A 17,958-nucleotide genomic window follows, 5' to 3' on the forward strand; every position below is an offset into this window, starting at 1 on the left:
TGGCTGTTGTTTTCAATCCCGATGCAATTTTGGTTTCATCAACAGTCTGATAGTCCGCAGATTACAGAATACCTCCAGATGTGAATCGGAAACTACTACTGGTCATCCAGGGAACGATCAAAGCGTGACCTGTTTGAGACATTACTCCCATATAGGAAAGTGCGCATGGTGACTGTTATATCCAATCCCGATGCAATTTCTGTGTTTCATCAACACTCCGATAGTGCACAGATTACAGAATGCCTCCAGATGTGCATCGGAAACTACTACTGGTCTTCCAGGGAACGATCAAAGCGTGACCTGTTTGAGACATTACTCCCATATAGGAAAGTGCGCATGGTGACTGTTATATCCAATCCCGATGCAATTTCTGTGTTTCATCAACACTCCGATAGTCCACAGATTACAGAATGCCTCCAGATGTGCATCGGAAACTACTACTGGTCTTCCAGGGAACGATCAAAGCGTAGACTGTTTGAGACATTACTCCCATGGAGGTAAGTGCGCATGGTGACTGTTGTATTCAATCCCGATGCAATTTTGGTTTCATCAACACTCTGATTGTCCACAGATTACAGAATGCTTCCAGATGTGCATCGGAAACTACTATTGGTCTTCCAGGGAACGATCAAAGCGTAAACAATTTGAGACTTTACACCCATGGAGGAAAGTGAACATGCTGACTGTTGTATTCAATCCCGATGCAATTTCTGTGTTTCATCAACACTTTGAAGGTCCACAGATTACAGAATGCCTCCAGATGTGCATCGGAAACTACTACTGGTCTACCAGGGAATGATTAAAGCGTCGATTGTTTGAGACATTACTCTAATGGAGGAAAGTGCTCATGGTGACTGTTGCATTCAATCCCGATGCAATTACTGTGTTTCATCAACACACTGATAGTCCGCAGATTAAAGAATGGCTCCAGATGTGCATCGAAAACTACTACTGGTCTACCAGGGAACGATCAAAGCGTAGACTGTTTCAGACATTACTCCCATGGAGGAAAGTGCGCATGGTGACTGTTGTATTCAACCACGATGCAATTTCTGTGTTACATCAACACTCAGATAGTCCACAGATTACAGAATACCTCCCGATGTGCATCGGAAACTACTACTGGTCTTCCAGGGAACGATCAAAGCGTAGACTGTTTGAGACATTACTCCCATGGAGGAAAGAGCGCATAATGACTGTTGTATTCAATCCCGATGCATTTTCTGTGTTTCATCAACACTCAGATAGTCCACAGATTACAGAATGCCTCCAGATGTGCATCGGAAACAACTACTGGTCTTCCAGGGAACGATCAAAGCGTAGACTGTTTGAGACATTACTCGCATTGAGGAAAGTGCGCATGGTGACTGTTGTATACAATCCCGATGCAATTACTGTATTTCATCAACACTCTGATAGTCCGCAGATTAAAGAATGGCTCCAGATGTGCATCGGAAACTACTACTGGTCTACCAGGGAACGATCAAAGCGTATACTGGTTGAGACATTACTCCCATGGAGGAATGTGCGCATGGTGACTGTTGTATTCAATCCCGATGCAATTTCAGTGTTTCATCAACACTCTGGTAAACCACAGATTATAGAATGCCTCTGGATGTGCATCGGAAACTACTACTGGTCTTCCAGGGAATAATCAATACGTAGACTGTTTGAGACATTACTCCCATGGAGGAAAGTGCGCATGGTGACTGTTGTATTCAATCCCGATGCAATTTCTGTGTTTCATGAACACACTGATAGTCCACAGATTACCGAATGTCTCCAGAAGTGCATTTGTAACTACTACTGGTCTTCCAGGGAACGATCAAAGCTTAGACTGTTTGAGACATTACTAACATGGAGGAAAGTGCGCATGGTGACTGTTGTATTCAATTCAGATGCAATTTCTGTGTTTCATCAACACTTTGAAGGTCTACAGATTACAGAATGCCTCCAGATGTGCATCGGAAACTAATACTGGTCTTCCAGGGAACGATCAAAGCGTACACTGTTTGAGACCTTACTCCCATGGAGGAAAAGGCGCCTGGTGACTGTTGTATTCAATCCCGATGCAATTTCTGTGTTGCATCAAAACTCTGATAGTCCTCAGATTACAGAATGCCTCCAGATGTGCTTCGGTAACAACTACTCGTCTTCCAGGGAACGATCAAAGCGTAGACCGTTTGAGACATTACTCCCATGGAGGAAAGTGCGCATGGTGGCTGTAGTATTCAATCCCAATAAAATTTTGGTTTCATCAACAGTCTGATAGTCCGCAGATTACAGAATGCCTCCAGATGTGCATCGGATACTACTACTGGTCTTCCAGGGAACGATGAAATGGTAGACCGTTTGAGACATTACTCCCATGGAGGAAAGTGCGCATGGTGACTGTTGTATTCAATCCCGATGCAATTACTGTGTTTCATCAACACCCTGATTGTCCGCAGATTAAAGAATGGCTCCAGATGTGCATCGGAAACTACTACTGGTCTACCAGGGAACGATCAAAGCGTATACTGTTTGAGACATTGCTCCCATGGAGGAAAGTGCGCATGGTGACTGTTGTATTCAATCCCGATGCAATTTCTGTGTTTCATCAACACTCTGGTAAACCACAGATTACAGAATGCCTCTAGATGTGCATCGGAAACTACTACTGGTCATCCAGGGAATGATCAAAGCGTAGACTGTTTGAGACATTACTCCCATGGAGGAAAGTGCGCATGGTGGCTGTAGTATTCAATCCCAATAAAATTTTGGTTTCATCAACAGTCTGATAGTCCGCAGATTACAGAATGCCTCCAGATGTGCATCGGATACTACTACTGGTCTTCCAGGGAACGATGAAATGGTAGACCGTTTGAGACATTACTCCCATGGAGGAAAGTGCGCATGGTGACTGTTGTATTCAATCCCGATGCAATTTCTGTGTTTCATCAACACTATGATAGTCCACAGATTACAGAATGCCTCCAGATGTGCATCGGAAACTACTACTACTGGTCATAATGGGAACGATCAAAGCGTAGACGGTTTGAGACATTACTCCCATGGAGGAAAGTGCGCATGGTGACTGTTGTATCCAATCCGGATGCAATTTCTGTATTTCATCAACACTCTGAGAGTCCACAGATTACAGAATGCCTCCAGATGTGCAACGGAAACTACTACTGGTCTCCCAGGAAACGATAAAAGCGTAGACTGTTTGAGACATTACTCCAATGGAGGTAAGTGCGCATGGTGACTGATGTATTCAATCCCGATGCAATTTCTGTGTTTCATCAACACTATGATAGTCCACAGATTACAGAAAGCCTCCAGATGTGCATCGGAAACTACTACTACTGGTCTTCCAGGGAACGATCAAAGCGTAGACGGTTTGAGACATTACTCCAATGGAGGAAAGTGCGCATGGTGGCTGTTGTATTCAATCCCGATGCAATTTTGGTTTCATCAACAGTCTGATAGTCCGCAGATTACAGAATACCTCCAGATGTGAATCGGAAACTACTACTGGTCTTCCAGGGAACGATCAAAGCGTAAACTGTTTGAGACATTACTCCCATGGAGGAAAGTGCGCATGGTGACTGTTGTATCCAATCCCGATGCAATTTCTGTGTTTCATCAACACTCTGAAAGTCCACAGATTACCCTATGCGTCCAGATGTGCATCGGTAGCTACTACTGGTCTTCCAGGGAACGATCAAAGCGTAAACTGTTAGAGACAATACACCCATGGAGGTAAGTGCGCATGGTGACTGTTGTATTCAATCCCGATGCAATTTCTGTGTTTCATCAACACTCTGATAGTCCCCAGATTACAAATTGCCTCCAGATGTGCAACGGAAACTACTACTGGTCTCCGAGGAAACGATCAAAGCGTAGACTGTTTGAGACATTACTCCCATGGAGGTAAGTGCGCATGGTGACTGTTGTATTCAATCCCGATGCAATTTCTGTGTTCCATCAAAACTCTGATAGTCCTCAGATTACAGAATGCCTCCAGATGTGCATCGGAAACTACTGCTGGTCTTCCAGGGAACGATCAAAGCGTAGACTGTTTGAGACATTACTCCCATGGAGGTAAGTGCGCATGGTGACTGTTGTATTCAATCCCGGTGCAATTTCTGTGTTTCATCAACACTCTGATAGTCCACAGATTACAGAATGCCTCCAGATGTGCATCGGAAACTACTACTGGTCTTCCAGGGGACGATCAAAGCGTAAACTGTGTGAGACATTACTCTCATGGAGGTAAGTGTACATGGTGACTGTTGTGTTCAATCCCGATTCAATTTCTGTGTTTCATCAACACTCTGATAGTCCACAGATTACCGAATGCGTCCAGATGTGCATCGGAAACTACTACTGGTCTTCCAGGAAACGATCAAAGCGTAGACTGTTTGAGTTATTACTCCAATGGAGGAAAGTTCGCATGGTGGCTGTTGTATTCAATCCCGATGCAATTTTGGTTTCATCAACACTCTGATAATCTACAGATTACAGAATGCTTCCAGATGTGCATTGGAAACTACTACTGGTCTACCAGGGAACGATCAAAGCGTAGAATGTTTGAGATATTATTCCCATGGAGGAAAGTGCGCATGGTGACTGTTGAATTCAATCCCGATGCATTTTCTGTGTTTCACCAACACTATGATAGTCCACAGATTACAGAATGCCTCCAGATGTGCATCGGAAACTACTACTACTGGTCTTCCAGGGAACGATCAAAGCGTAGACGGTTTGAGACATTACTCCAATGGAGGAAAGTTCGCATGGTGGCTGTTGTATTCAACCCCGATGCAATTTTGATTTCATCAACAGTCTGATAGTCCGCAGACTACAGAATACCTCCAGATGTGAATCGGAAACTACTACTGGTCTTCCAGGGAACGATCAAAGCGTAAACTGTTTGAGACATTACTCCCATATAAGAAAGTGCGCATGGTGACTGTTGTATCCAATCCCGATGCAATTTCTGTGTTTCATCAACACTCTGATAGTCCACAGATTACAGAATGCCTCCAGATGTGCATCGGAAACTACTACTGGTCTTCCAGGGAACATTCAAAGCGTAGACGGTTTGAGACATTACTCCCATGAAGGTAAGTGCGCATGGTGACTGTTGTATTCAATCCCGATGCAAATTCGGTGTTTCATCAACACTCTGATAGTCCACAGATTACAGAATACCTCCAGATGTGCATCGGAAACTACTACTGGTCTTCCAGGGGACGATCAAAGCGAAAACTGTGTGAGACATTACTCTCATGGAGGTAAGTGCGCATGGTGACTGATGTATTCAATCCCGATGCAATTTCTGTGTTTCATCAACACTCTGATAGTCCACAGATTACCGAATGCGTCCAGATGTGCATCGGAAACTACTACTGGTCTTCCAGGAAACGATCAAAGCGTAGACTGTTTGAGACATTACTCCTATGGAGGTAAGTGCGCATCGTGACTGTTGTATTATATCCCGATGCAATTTCTGTGTTTCATCAACACTCTGATAGTCCACAGATTACAGAATGCCTCCAGATGTGCATCAGAAACTACTACTGGCATTCCAGGGAACGATCAAAGCGTAAACTGTTTGTGACATTACTCCCATGGAGGAAAGTGCGCATGGTGACTGTTGTATCCAACCCCGAAGCAATTTCTTTGTTTCGCAACACTCTGATAGCCAAAAGATTACAGAATGGCTCCAGATGTATATCGGAAACTACTACTGGTCTTCCTGGGAACAATCAAAGCGTACACTGTTTGAGACATTACTCCCATATAGGAAAGTGCGCATGGTGACTGTTGTATCCAATCCCGATGCAATTTCTGTGTTTCATCAACACTCTGATAGTCCACAGATTACAGAATGCCTCCAGATGTGCATCGGAAACTACTACTGGTCTTCCAGGGAACATTCAAAGCGTAGACTGTTTGAGACATTACTCCCATGAAGGTAAGTGCGCATGGTGACTGTTGTATTATATCCCGATGCAATTTCTGTGTTTCATCAACACTCTGATAGTCCACAGATTACCGAATGCCTCCAGATGGGCATCGGAAACTACTACTGGTGTTCCAGGGAACGATCAAAGCGTAGACGGTTTGAGATATAACTCCCATGGAGGAAAGTCCGCATGGTGACTGTTGTGTTCAATCCCGATGCAAATTTGGTTTCATCAACAGTCTGATAGTCCGCAGATCACAAAATGCCTCCAGATGTGCATCGGAAACTTCTACTGGTCTTCCAGGAAACGGTCAAAGCGTAGACTGTTTGAGACATTACTCCTATGGATCAAGCGCGCATTGTGACTTTTGTGTTATATCCCGATGGAATTTCTGTGTTTCATCAACACTCTGATAGTCCACAGATTACAGAATGCCTACAGATGTGCATCGTAAACTACTACTGGTGTACCAGAGACCGTTCAAAGCGTGACTGTTTGAGACATTACTGCCATGGAGGAAAGTGCGCATGGTGACTGTTGTATTCAATCCCGATGGAATTTCTGTGTTTCATCAACACTCAGATAGTCCACAGATTACAGAATGCCTCCAGATGTGCATCGGAAACAACTACTGGTCTTCCAGGGAACGATCAAAGCGTAGACTGTTTGAGACATAACTCCCATGGAGGAAAGTGCGCATGGTGACTGTTGTATTCAATCCCGATGCAATTTCTGTGTTTCATCAACACTAAGATAGTCCACAGATTACAGAATGCGTCCAGATGTGCATCGGAAACTACTACTGGTCTTACAGGGAACGATCAAAGCGTAGACGGTTTGAGACATTACTCCCATGGAGGAAAGTGCACATGGTGGCTGTTGTATTCAATCCCGATGCAATTTTGGTTTCATCAACAGTCTGATAGTCCGCAGATTACAGAATACCCCCAGATGTGAATCGGAAACTACTACTGGTCTTCCAGGGAACGATCAAAGCGTAAACTGTTCGAGACATTACTCCCATGGAGGAAAGTGCGCATGGTGACTGTTGTATCCAATCCCGATGCAATTTCTGTGTTTCATAAACACTCTGATAGTCCACAGATTACAGAATGCCTCCAGATGTGCATCGGAAACTACTACTGGTCTTCCTGGGAACGATCAAAGCGTAGACTGTTTGAGACATTACTCCCATGGAGGTAAGTGCGCATGGTGACTGTTGTATTCAATCCCGATGCATTTTCTGTGTTTCATCAACACTCTGATAGTCCACAGATTACAGAATGCCTCCAGATGTGCATCGGAAACTACTACTGGTCTTCCAAGGAACGATCAAAGCGTAAACTGTGTGAGACATTCCTCTCATGGAGGTAAGTGCGCATGGTGACTGTTGTATTCAATCGCGATGCAATTTCTGTGTTTCATCAACACTCTGATAGTCCACAGATAACAGAATGCCTCCAGATGTGCATCGGATACTACTAGTGGTCTTCCAGGAAACGATCAAAGCGTAAACTGTATGAGACATTACTCCCATGGAGGAAAGTGCGCATGGTGACTGTTGTATTCAATCTCGATGCAATTTCTGTGTTTCATCAACACTCTGATAGTCCACAGATTACAGAATGCCTCCAGATGTGCAACGAAAACTACTACTGTTCAAGCAGGAAACGATAAGAGCGTAGACTGTTTGAGACATTACTCCCATGGAGGAAAGTGCGCATGGTGACTGTTGTATTCAATCCCGATGCAATTTCTATGTTTCATCAACACTCTGATAGTCCACAGATTACCGAATGCATCCAGATGGGCATCGGAAACTACTACTGGTCTTCCAGGGAACGATCAAAGCGTAGACGGTTTGAGATATAACTCCCATGGAGGAAAGTCCGCATGGTGACTGTTGTGTTCAATCCCGATGCAAATTTGGTTTCATCAACAGTCTGATAGTCCGCAGATCACAGAATGCCTCCAGATGTGCATCGGAAACTTCTACTGGTCTTCCAGGAAACGGTCAAAGCGTAGACTGTTTGAGACATTACTCCTATGGATCAAGTGCGCATTGTGACTTTTGTGTTATATCCCGATGGAATTTCTGTGTTTCATCAACACTCTGATAGTCCACAGATTACAGAATGCCTACAGATGTGCATCGTAAACTACTACTGGTCTACCAGAGACCGTTCAAAGCGTGACTGTTTGAGACATTACAGCCATGGAGGAATGTGCGCATGGTGACTGTTGTATTCAATCCCGATGGAATTTCTGTGTTTCATCAACACTCAGATAGTCCACAGATTACTGAATGAAACCAGATGTGCATCGGAAACAACTACTGGTCTTCCAGGGAACGATCAAAGCGTAGACTGTTTGAGACATAACTCCCATGGAGGAAAGTGCGCATGGTGACTGTTGTATTCAATCCCGATGCAATTTCTGTGTTTCATCAACACTAAGATAGTCTACAGATTACAGAATGCGTCCAGATGTGCATCGGAAACTACTACTGGTCTTTCAGGGAACGATCAAAGCGTAGACGGTTTGAGACATTACTCCCATGGAAGAAGTGCACATGGTGGCTGTTGTATTCAATCCCGATGCAATTTTGGTTTCATCAACAGTCTGATAGTCCGCAGATTACAGAATACCCCCAGATGTGAATCGGAAACTACTACAGGTCTTCCAGGGAACGATCAAAGCGTAAACTGTTCGAGACATTACTCCCATGGAGGAAAGTGCGCATGGTGACTGTTGTATCCAATCCCGATGCAATTTCTGTGTTTCATAAACACTCTGATAGTCCACAGATTACAGAATGCCTCCAGATGTGCATCGGAAACTACTACTGGTCTTCCTGGGAACGATCAAAGCGTAGACTGTTTGAGACATTACTCCCATGGAGGTAAGTGCGCATGGTGCCTGTTGTATTCAATCCCGATGCAGTTTCTGTGTTTCATCAACACTCTGATAGTCCACAGATTACAGAATGCCTCCAGATGTGCATCGGAAACTACTACTGGTCTTCCAGGGAACGATCAAAGCGTAAACTGTGTGAGACATTCCTCTCATGGAGGTAAGTGCGCATGGTGACTGTTGTATTCAATCGCGATGCAATTTCTGTGTTTCATCAACACTCTGATAGTCCACAGATAACAGAATGCCTCCAGATGTGCATCGGATACTACTACTGGTCTTCCAGGAAACGATCAAAGCGTAAACTGTATGAGACATTACTCCCATGGAGGAAAGTGCGCATGGTGACTGTTGTATTCAATCCCGATGCAATTTCTCTGATAGTCCACAGATTACAGAATGCCTCCAGATGTGCATCGGAAACTACTACTGGTCAAAGCGTAAACTGTTTGAGACATTACTCCAATGGATCAAGTGCGCATTGTGACTTTTGTGTTATTTCCCGATGCAATTTCTGTGTTTCATCAACACTCTGATAGTCCACAGAATGCCTCCAGATGTGCATCGGAAACTACTACTGGTCTTCCAGGAAACGATCAAAGCGTAGACTGTTTGAGACATTAATCCAATGGAGGAAAGTGCGCATGGTGACTGTTGTATTCAATCCCGATGCAATTACTGTGTTTCATCAACACTCTGGTAGTCCACAGATTACAGAATGCCTCTAGATGGTCATCCGTAACTACTACTGGTCTTCCAGGGAATGATCAAAGCGTAGACTGTTTTAGACATTACTCCCATGGAGGAAAGTGCACATGGTGACTGTTGTATTGATTCCCGATGCAATTTCTGTGTTTCATCAACACTCTGATAGTCCGCAGATTACAGAATACCTCCAGATGTGCATCGTAAACTACTACTGGTCTACCAGAGACCATTCAAAGCGTGACTGTTTGAGACATTACTCCCATGGAGGAAAGTGCGCATGGTGACTGTTGTATTCAATCCCGATGGAATTTCTGTGTTTCATCAACACTATGATAGTTTACAGATTACAGAATGCCTACAGATGTGCATCGGAAACTACTACTGGTCTTCCAGAAAAAGATCAAAGCGTAAACTGTTTGAGCCATTACACCCGTGGAGGTATGTGCACATGGTGACTGTTGTATTCAATCCCGATGCCATTCCTGTGTTTCATCAACACTCTAATAGTCCACAGATTACAGAATGCCTCCAGATGTGCATCGGAAACTACTACTGGTCTTCCAGGGAACGATCAAAGCGTAGACGGTTAGAGACATAACTCCCATGGAGGAAAGTCCGCATGGTGACTGTTGTATTCAATCCCGATGCAATTTTGTTTTCATCAACAGTCTGATAGTCCGCGTATTACAGAATGCCTCCAGATGTGCATCGGAAACTACTACTGGTCTTCCAGGAAACGATCAAAGCGTAGACTGTTTGAGACATTACTCCAATGGAGGAAAGTGCGCATGGTGACTGTTGTATTCAATCCCGATGCAATTACTGTGTTTCATCAACACTCTGGTAGTCCACAGATTACAGAATGCCTCCAGATGGTCATCCGTAACTACTACTGGTCTTCCAGGGAATGATCAAAGCGTAGACTGTTTGAGACATTACTAACATGGAGGAAAGTGCGCATGGTGACTGTTGTATTCAATCCCGATGGAATTTCTGTGTTTCATCAACACTATGATAGTTTACAGATTACAGAATGCCTCCAGATGTGCATCGGAAACTACTACTGGTCTTCCAGGGAACGATCAAAGCGTAAACTGTTTGAGACATTACTCTTATGGAGGAAAGTGCGCATGGTGACTGTTGTATTCAATCTCGATGCAATTTTGGATTCATCAACAGTCTGATAGTCCGCAGATTACAGAATGAATCCAGATGTGCATCGGAAACTACTACTAGTCTTTCAGGGAAGATCAAAGCGTAGACGGTCTGAGACAATACTCCCATGGAGGAAAGTGTGCATGGTGGCTGTTGTAATCAATCCCGATGCAATTTTGGTTTCATCAGCAGTCTGATAGTCCGCAGATTACAGAATACCTCCAGATGTGAATCCCAAACTACTACTGGTCTTCCAGGGAACGATCAAAGCGTAAACTGTTTGAGACATTACTCCCATGGAGGAAAGTGCGCATGGTGACTGTTGTATCCAATCCCGATGCAATTTCTGTGTATCATCAACACTCTGATAGTCCACAGGTTACAGAATGCCTCCAGATGTGCATCGGAAACTACTGCTGGTCTTCCAGGGAACGATCAAAGCGTAAACTGTTTGAGACAGTACACCCATGGAGGTAAGTGCACATGGTGACTGTTATATTCAATCCCGATGCCATTTCTGTGTTTCATCAAAACTCTGATAGTCCACAGATTACAGAATGCCTCCAGATGTGCATCGGAAACTACTACTGGTCAAAGCGTAAACTGTTTGAGACATTACTCCAATGGATCAAGTGCGCATTGTGACTTTTGTGTTATTTCCCGATGCAATTTCTGTGTTTCATCAACACTCTGATAGTCCACAGAATGCCTCCAGATGTGCATCGGAAACTACTACTGGTCTTCCAGGAAACGATCAAAGCGTAGACTGTTTGAGACATTAATCCAATGGAGGAAAGTGCGCATGGTGACTGTTGTATTCAATCCCGATGCAATTACTGTGTTTCATCAACACTCTGGTAGTCCACAGATTACAGAATGCCTCTAGATGGTCATCCGTAACTACTACTGGTCTTCCAGGGAATGATCAAAGCGTAGACTGTTTTAGACATTACTCCCATGGAGGAAAGTGCGCATGGTGACTGTTGTATTGATTCCCGATGCAATTTCTGTGTTTCATCAACACCCTGATAGTCCGCAGATTACAGAATACCTCCAGATGTGCATCGTAAACTACTACTGGTCTACCAGAGACCATTCAAAGCGTGACTGTTTGAGGCATTACTCCCATGGAGGAAAGTGCGCATGGTGACTGTTGTATTCAATCCCGATGGAATTTCTGTGTTTCATCAACACTATGATAGTTTACAGATTACAGAATGCCTACAGATGTGCATCGGAAACTACTACTGGTCTTCCAGAAAAAGATCAAAGCGTAAACTGTTTGAGCCATTACACCCGTGGAGGTATGTGCACATGGTGACTGTTGTATTCAATCCCGATGCCATTCCTGTGTTTCATCAACACTCTAATAGTCCACAGATTACAGAATGCCTCCAGATGTGCATCGGAAACTACTACTGGTCTTCCAGGGAACGATCAAAGCGTAGACGGTTAGAGACATAACTCCCATGGAGAAAAGTCCGCATGGTGACTGTTGTATTCAATCCCGATGCAATTTTGTTTTCATCAACAGTCTGATAGTCCGCGTATTACAGAATGCCTCCAGATGTGCATCGCAAACTACTACTGGTCTTCCAGGAAACGATCAAAGCGTAGACTGTTTGAGACATTACTCCAATGGAGGAAAGTGCGCATGGTGACTGTTGTATTCAATCCCGATGCAATTACTGTGTTTCATCAACACTCTGGTAGTCCACAGATTACAGAATGCCTCTAGATGGTCATCCGTAACTACTACTGGTCTTCCAGGGAATGATCAAAGCGTAGACTGTTTGAGACATTACTAACATGGAGGAAAGTGCGCATGGTGACTGTTGTATTCAATCCCGATGGAATTTCTGTGTTTCATCAACACTATGATAGTTTACAGATTACAGAATGCCTCCAGATGTGCATCGGAAACTACTACTGGTCTTTCAGGGAAGATCAAAGCGTAGACGGTTTGAGACATTACTCCCATGGAGGAAAGTGCGCATGGTGACTGTTGTATTCAATCCCGATGCAATTTCTGTGTTTCATCAACACTCTGATAGTCCGCTGATTACAGAATACCTCCAGATGTGAATCGGAAACTACTACTGGTCTTCCAGGGAACGATCAAAGCGTAAACTGTTTGAGACATTACTCTTATGGAGGAAAGTGCGCATGGTGACTGTTGTATTCAATCTCGATGCAATTTTGGATTCATCAACAGTCTGATAGTCCGCAGATTACAGAATGAATCCAGATGTGCATCGGAAACTACTACTAGTCTTTCAGGGAAGATCAAAGCGTAGACGGTCTGAGACAATACTCCCATGGAGGAAAGTGTGCATGGTGGCTGTTGTAATCAATCCCGATGCAATTTTGGTTTCATCAGCAGTCTGATAGTCCGCAGATTACAGAATACCTCCAGATGTGAATCCCAAACTACTACTGGTCTTCCAGGGAACGATCAAAGCGTAAACTGTTTGAGACATTACTCCCATGGAGGAAAGTGCGCATGGTGACTGTTGTATCCAATCCCGATGCAATTTCTGTGTATCATCAACACCCTGATAGTCCACAGGTTACAGAATGCCTCCAGATGTGCATCGGAAACTACTGCTGGTCTTCCAGGGAACGATCAAAGCGTAGACTGCTTAAGACATTACTCCCATGGAGGTAAGTGCGCATGGTGACTGATGTATTCAATCCCGATGCAATTTCTCTGTTTCATCAACACTCTGATAGTCCACAGATTACAGAATGCCTCCAGATGTGCATAGGAAATTACTACTGGTCTTCCAGGTAATGATCAAAGCGTAAACTGTGTGAGACATTACTCTCATGGAGGTAAGTGGGCATGGTGACTGTTGTATTCAATCCCGATGCAATTTCTGTGTTTCATCAACACTCTAATAGTCCACAGATTACAGAATGCCTCCAGATATGCATCGGATACTACTACTGGTCTTCCAGGAAACGATCAAAGCGTAAACTATTTGAGACATTACTCCCATGGAGGAAAGTGCGCATGGTGACTGTTGTATTCAATCCCGATGCAATTTCTGTGTTTCATCAACACTCTGATAGTCCACAGATTACCGAATGCGTCCAGGTGTGCATCGGTAACTACTACTGGTCTTCCAGGGAACGATCAAATCGTAAACAGTTTGAGACATTACACCCATGGAGGTAAGTGCACATGGTGACTGTTGTATTCAATCCCGATGCCATTTCTGTGTCTCATCAACACTATGATAGTTTACAGATTGCAGAATGCCTCCAGATGTGCATCGGAAACTACTACTGGTCTTTCAGGGAAGATCAAAGCGTAGACGGTTTGAGACATTACTCCCATGGAGGAAAGTGCGCATGGTGACTGTTGTATTCAATCCCGATGCAATTTCTGTGTTTCATCAACACTCTGATAGTCCGCAGATTACAGTATACTTCCAGATGTGAATCGGAAACTACTACTGGTCTTCCAGGGAACGATCAAAGCGTAAACTGTTTGAGACATTACTCTTATGGAGGAAAGTGCGCATGGTGACTGTTGTATTCAATCTCGATGCAATTTTGGATTCATCAACAGTCTGATAGTCCACAGATTACAGAATGCCTCCAGATGTGCATCGGAAACTACTACTGGTCTTTCAGGGAAGATCAACGCGTAGACCGTTTGAGACAATACTCCCATGGAGGAAAGTGCGCATGGTGGCTGTTGTAATCAATCCCGGTGCAATTTTGGTTTCATCAGCAGTCTGATTGTCCGCAGATTACAGAATACCTCCAGATGTGAATCCCAAACTACTACTGGTCTTCAGGGAACGATCAAAGCGTAAACTGTGTGAGACATTACTCCCATGGAGGAAAGTGCGCATGGTGACTGTTGTATCAAATCCCGATGCAATTTGTGTGTATCATCAACACTCTGATAGTCCACAGGTTACAGAATGCCTCCAGATGTGCATCGGAAACTACTACTGGTCTTCCAGGGAACGATCAAAGCGTAGACTGCTTAAGACATTACTCCCATGGAGGTAAGTGCGCATGGTGACTGATGTATTCAATCCCGATGCAATTTCTGTGTTTCATCAACACTCTGATAGTCCACAGATTACAGAATGCCTCCAGATGTGCGTAGGAAACTACTACTGGTCTTCCAGGGAACGATCAAAGCGTAAACTGTGTGAGACATTACTCTCATGGAGGTAAGTGCGCATGGTGACTGTTGTATTCAATCCCGATGCAATTTCTGTATTTCATCAACACTCTGATAGTCCACAGATTACAGAATGCCTCCAGATGTGCAACGGAAACTACTACTGGTCTAGCAGGAAACGATCAAAGCGTAGACTGTTTGAGACATTACTTTTATGGAGGAAAGTGCGCATGGTGACTGTTGTATTCAATCCCGATGCAATTTCTGTGTTTCATCAACACTCTGATAGTCCACAGATTACCGAATGCGTCCAGATGTGCATCGGTAACTACTACTTGTCTTCTAGGGAACGATCAAATCGTAAACAGTTTGAGACATTGCACCCATGGAGGTAAGTGCACATGGTGACGGTTGTATTCAATCCCGATGCCATTTCTGTGTTTCATCAAAACTCTGACAGTCCACAGATTACAGAATGCATCCAGAAGTGCATCGGAAGCTACTACTGGTCTTCCAGGGAACGATCAAAGCGTAGACGGTTTGAGACATTACCCCCATGGAGGAAAGTGCGCATGGTGACTGTTGTATTCAATCCCTATGCAATTTCTGTGTTTCATCAACACTCTGATAGTCCACAGATTACAGAATGCCTATAGATGTGCAACGGAAACTACTACTGGTCTAGCAGGAAACGATCAAAGCGTAGACTGTTTGAGACATTACTCCCATGGAGGAAAGTGCGCATGGTGACTGTTGTATTCAATCCCGATGCAATTTCTGTGTTTCATCAACACTCTGATAGTCCACAGATTACCGAATGCGTCCAGATGTGCATCGGTAACTACTATGGTCTTCCAGGGAACGATCAAAGCGTAAACTGTTTGAGACATTACACCCATGGAGGTAAGTGCACATGGTGACTGTTATATTCAATCCCGATGCCATTTCTGTGTTTCGTCAAAACTCTGATAGTCCACAGATTACAGAATGCCTCCAGATGTGCATCTGAAACTACTACTGGTCTTCCAGGGAACGATCAAAGCGTAGACGGTTTGAGACATTACTCCCATGGAGGAAAGTGCGCATGGTGACTTGTATTCAATCCCGATGCAATTTTGGTTTCATCAACAGTCTGACAGTCCACAGATTACAGAATGTCTCCAGATGTGCGTCGGAAACTACTACTGGTCTTCCAGGGAACGATCAAAGAGTAGAGTATTTGAGACATTACTAACATGAAGGAAAGTGCGCATGTTGAATGTTGTATTCAATCACGATGCAATTTCTGTGTTTCATCAACACTCTGATAGTCCACAGATTACAGAATGCCTCCAGATGTGCAACGGAAACTACAACTGGTCTAGCAGGAAACGATCAAAGCGTAGACTGTTTGAGACATTACTCCCAAGGAGGAAAGTGCGCATGGTGACTGTTGTATTCAATCCCGGTGCAATTTCTGTGTTTCATCAACACTCTGATAGTCCACAGATTACCGAATGCGTCCAGATGTGCATCGGTAACTACTACTGGTCTTCCAGGGAACGATCAAATGGCAAACAGTTTGAGACATTACACCCATGGAGGTAAGTGCACATGGTGACTGTTGTATTCAATCCCGATGCCATTTCTGTGTTACATCAAAACTCAGATAGTCCACGGATAACAGAATGCATCCAGATGTGCATCGGAAACTACTATTGGTCTTCCAGGGAACGATCAAAGCGTAGACGGTTTGAGACATTACCCCCATGGAGGAAAGTGCGCATGGTGACTGTTGTATTCAATCCCGATGCAATTTCTGTGTTTCATCAACACTCTGATAGTCCACAGATTACAGAATCCCTATAGATGTGCAACGGAGACTACTACTGGTCTAGCAGGAAACGATCAAAGCGTAGACTGTTTGAGACATTACTCCCATGGAGGAAAGTGCGCATGGTGACTGTTGTATTCAATCCCGATGCAATTTCTGTGTTTAATCAACACTCTGATAGTCCACAGATTACCGAATGCGTCCAGATGTGTATCGGTAACTACTACTGGTCTTCCAAGGAACGATCAAAGCGTAAACTGTTTGAGACAGTACACCCATGGAGGTAAGTGCACATGGTGACTGTTATATTCAATCCCGACGCCATTTCTGTGTTTCATCAAAACTCTGATAGTCCACAGATTACAGAATGCCTCCAGATGTGCATCGGAAACTACTACTGGTCTTCCAGGGAACGATCAAAGCGTAGACGGTTTGAGACATTACTCTTATGGAGGAAAGTGCGCATGGTGACTGTTGTATTCATTCCCGATGCATCTTCGGTTTCATCAACAGTCTGATAGTCCAAAGATTACATAATGCTTCCAGATGTGCATCGGAAACTACTACTGGTCTCCCATGGAACGATCAAAGCGTAAACAGTTTGAGACATTACACCAATGGAGGAAAGTGCGCATGCTGACTGTTGTATTCAATCCCGATGCAATTTCTGTGTTTCATCAACACTTTGAAGGTCCACAGATTACAGAATGCCTCCAGATGTGCATCGGAAACTACTACTGGTCTTCCAGGGAACGATCAAAGCGTAGACGGTTTGAGATATAACTCCCATGGAGGAAAGTCCGCATGGTGACTGTTGTGTTCAATCCCGATGCAAATTTGGTTTCATCAACAGTCTGATAGTCCGCAGATCACAGAATGCCTCCAGATGTGCATCGGAAACTTCTACTGGACTTCCAGGAAACGGTCAAAGCGTAGACTGTTTGAGACATTACTCCTATGGATCAAGTGCGCATTGTGACTTTTGTGTTATTTCCCGATGCAATTTCTGTGTTTCATCAACACTCTGATAGTCCACAGATTACAGAATGCCTCCAGATGTGCATCGTAAACTACAACTGGTCTACCAGAGACCGTTCAAAGCGTGACTGTTTGAGACATTACTCCCATGGAGGAAAGTGCGCATGGTGACTGTTGTATTCAATTCCGATGCAATTTCTGTGTTTCATCAACACTATGATAGTCCACAGATTACAGAATGCCTCCAGATGTGCATCGGAAACTACTACTGGTCTTCCAGGGAACGA

This window comes from Schistocerca gregaria, unplaced genomic scaffold (assembly GCF_023897955.1).
Source record: "Schistocerca gregaria isolate iqSchGreg1 unplaced genomic scaffold, iqSchGreg1.2 ptg000131l, whole genome shotgun sequence".
Lineage (NCBI taxonomy): Eukaryota > Metazoa > Arthropoda > Insecta > Orthoptera > Acrididae > Schistocerca > Schistocerca gregaria.